The sequence below is a fragment of the Humulus lupulus genome, chromosome 2, assembly GCF_963169125.1.
Source record: "Humulus lupulus chromosome 2, drHumLupu1.1, whole genome shotgun sequence".
Taxonomy (NCBI): Eukaryota; Viridiplantae; Streptophyta; class Magnoliopsida; order Rosales; family Cannabaceae; genus Humulus; species Humulus lupulus.
Genome location: NC_084794.1, coordinates 230257394 through 230261171, shown reverse-complemented (window position 1 = coordinate 230261171; position 3778 = coordinate 230257394). Strand labels below are relative to the sequence as shown.

The 3778-nt window shown below is 31.0% G+C and overlaps 1 non-coding gene across 1 annotated transcript; it reads right to left on the bottom strand.

Annotated features, from left to right (window-relative positions):
- Window positions 1–3424: 3424 nt before the first annotated feature.
- Window positions 3425–3531, bottom strand: LOC133820764 (small nucleolar RNA R71). Its single transcript, XR_009887163.1, has one exon. It is a non-coding gene; the product is annotated as a small nucleolar RNA R71 (small nucleolar RNA).
- Window positions 3532–3778: the final 247 nt, after the last annotated feature.

The following is a 3778-nucleotide window of genomic DNA, read 5'->3' as shown; positions in this document are numbered from 1 at the left end:
TTAATTCAACACATGCATAATTTCATCCTTATACCACCGCAGCACAAAAATTTCTCAAAACCTACTCCACTAATTTTCAAACCTAATTTCCACTAAATTCAATATGATTTAACTATAATTCTATAAATATGTACAATAGTATTAAATAAAAATAAAATTCTCACTCACCTGAAAATTAATCTTCAAGCTAGTACCCACTAATGAAAAACCAAATTACTTTCAAAACAATAACCTCCTAAAAATAATATAAACAAAATTAAATGTTATAATTATTGAGTTCATAATAACTAGTACCAAACATTAAAGCATATTATACAAATAAAACTTTATTTTAACTAAATATTAACTTGAATTATTTTTACAACAACAAAATATCTAAACATTAAAACTATATTTTACAAATGATTTTTTTTAACTAGATATTAACTTGATATTTTTTTTATTATAACAAAAACTTATTAATTTTTTTATAACAACAACAAAATATTAACTTCATTAGTTTTCTAAATAATTATTCTAAATAAAAACATATTATAAAATACAAAAATCAAATAAATTATAAATTTAGTAATATATTAATATTAAATTCTGATTAATAAAAAAAATTCACAAACACATTTTTTAAGATTCATACATTTTTAAATAATCAAATACAACTCTAAAATATTATTATCAACCATAAACACATATATATATATATTATCAATATTTATCAAAAAATATAAAAAATTCAGAAATAATATATATATAAAAAAAATCATGTAAACATTTATTTAACGATCAATACATTGTACAAACCTCAAAACATTGTATAGAAGCTGAAAATCCATTGAAAAACCCAAAACAATGTGTATTTCCCACCACCACATGTCACCATTGCCAAGACACCATTTTTTTCACTCAAAACTAAATATAACCAAGTTTCTATGATATATTTGAGTTTTCTAGCAAGATTGATGGAAGAAAAGGAGGGAAAATGGTGCTAAATGGTGAAACCCGTGCTGTTTAAAGGTTTTTGCTCTTTGTTTGGGGATTTCAACGTTTCAGAAATGAGGGAGAAGTCATATGGTTTCGGATATAAATACCTTTAACTTCAGTTTTTATCAAAAAAACCGAAGTTAAAGGTTAACCTTTTAACTTTGATTTTTTGCTAAAAACCGAAGTTAAAGTTTCCGTCATTTTTTCTTGCAAAAATGCCCCTCCGCCTATTACCCTTTAACTTCACTTTACATAAATAACCGAAGTAATAGCTTAATTTCTATGAGAGCTTTTGATAACTCTTGAATAAAGAGTTATTTCATGTGCTTTTGAACTTATAATTGTGAACAATTATGGGTGATGTTAGTTTATTTTTAGCTTTTGTAGCTAACTTTGGTGTTTTTATTATCTTGATTAAGTTTAATTATTTTTTTTTAGTTTTTAATAGCTAGTGGGTTAAAGATAATAATTTCAAGGATAAATATTTGCACAAAGGAATGAGCTAACATATGAATCTATTTTGATGAAATTATGTTGTTGATGGCTGAATATTTAGGTTTGCTGCAGTAAAATTGAAGCATTTTGATCAGGCAGATTTTGGGGCACATGGAACGGGTGGCAGTCAATGGGTGAGCTGACATTTTGGCTGAGGTGGCAAGGGCAGAAAGAACTAGTTAGCATATTTGAGAAAAGGACAAAAATCAGAAGAAAGGAGGACTTCATGTTTTTGGAGGAAAAGGGGCAATATAGTACTTTTGGAAGTAGGAAGAAAAAAAACCTAACACACACAAAAGAGGGTTTCAGCCGTATGAAAAAAGAGGCAGCCATTTTTGGAAAAGAAAAACCAGAAAAGAGAGGAGAAAACTCAGAATATCAACAAGGAAGAAGGAGGACAAACAAAGAAAGCTCAAGCATCATTTTGGATTTGTTCTTTCTTCTTTTCCTAAACTTTATTTTATTAATTTCTGAGTTGGATTCTAAATCTGAATACTATGGGTTGTTTTGATTGTGAATTAATGTTTATCAACTCAGCCATGAACTAATTTTTAGGTGGCTTGAATTGTTGATGAACCCTATGTTGTAGTCTATAAATTTCTTGCACTTTATTCTAGTAAAATCTCCTTTGTTCATTCAAGTGTGCTTATATTAATTTCTTGTTGTTGTTTGGCCAGCAATGGCAAGTTATTTAATTATGTTTAATGCTGGAAAGATTAAATGTAATGGGAAAAACTTGGATGACACAAGTCATAATCTAGGTTAGGTTATGTTAGTAAGTAACATAGGGATATGTTATTTTCCTTGTGTAACTTTTGAGAATTAAACTTTGATTTGCATTCTTAAATCTAATTTTGTATATGAATATGTTTAATTAGGTAGAAGAATTAATGTCATAAAATTTGAGAAAGTTTTATGGGTGTTTAAATGAATTCTTGTTAACCTGGGAGTTTTGCTAGAATATTGCCGCAGCAATCTGCCCGCAAGTTGTTCAGGATGAATAATATAGGGGAATTTAATAATTCAAGTCCATTTTGCAATCCATATATTTCTCTCAATTTTCTTGTTCGGTTCAGTTTTTAATTTCAGTATTTCCATTTTATTTTAATATTTTGCTTAGCCTATAAACAACCCACTTGATTCTTAATTTCTTAAAATTGTTTTGCTTATTTTTTTCTAATTTGCAATCCCTGTGGAGACGATTTACTTATCATTATATTACTTGTGTGATTATGTGCACTTGCGTATTTAAAATCAAATATTAAATTTATCACAACAAGTTTTTGGCGCCGTTACCGGGGATTGAAATTAGAAATTCTTGTAAGATCAATTACTTGCAATTTATTTTTTTTCTTTGTTGAGCTGACTTTGTTTGCTTGCTCTTGTGTTTTCTCAGGTGATTTACTATATGAACGAGCAAGAAGACATTGGACTAGCTCCTATTGACCCTGAGATTGAAAGAACAATTAGAAGAAGAATAAGGGAACAACGGGCTCAAAATCGCCGTAATATGGCTGAAGAGGTTGAAGGAGTTAAGGGTGCGAATAATGTCACTAACACAATTGCTATGGTTGATGATAGAGAGAGAGCCATAAGGGATTATGTTTCCCCCATGTTTAATGAGCTCAATCCGGGCATTGTTAGGCCTGAAATTCAAGCACCCCAATTTGAGTTAAAGCCCGTTATGTTCCAAATGTTGCAAACAGTGGGTCAATTTAGTGGGCTGCCTACTGAGGATCCTCACCTTCATCTTCGTTCATTTTTTGAGGTGAGCGATTCATTCAAGCTACAAGGAGTGACTGATGAGGCCCTAAGGTTGAAATTGTTCCCTTTCTCTTTGAGGGATCGAGCTAGAGCTTGGCTCAACACCCTTTCTCCCGACTCGGTGACTACATGGAATGAGTTGGCTGAAAAATTATTGATGAAGTACTTCCCTCCTACCAAAAATGCCAAGTTTCGCAATGAAATTATGTCATTTTAGCAGCTGGAAGATGAATCATTCTGTGAAGCTTGGGAGAGATTCAAGGAGTTATTGAGAAAGTGCCCACACCATGGGATCCCGCATTGTATACAAATGGAAACTTTCTACAATGGGTAAATTCTTCCACTCGTATGGTGTTAGATGCTTCAGCTAATGGGGCTATTCTCTCTAAGTCCTATAATGAAGCGTATGAGATTTTGGAGAGGATAGATAGCAACAATTATCAATGGTCCAATGTTAGAGCCTCAACAAGTCGAAAAGTGGCTGGTATACTTAAAGTGGATGCATTGACAGCTTTGACCACTCAAGTTTCTTCAATGACTA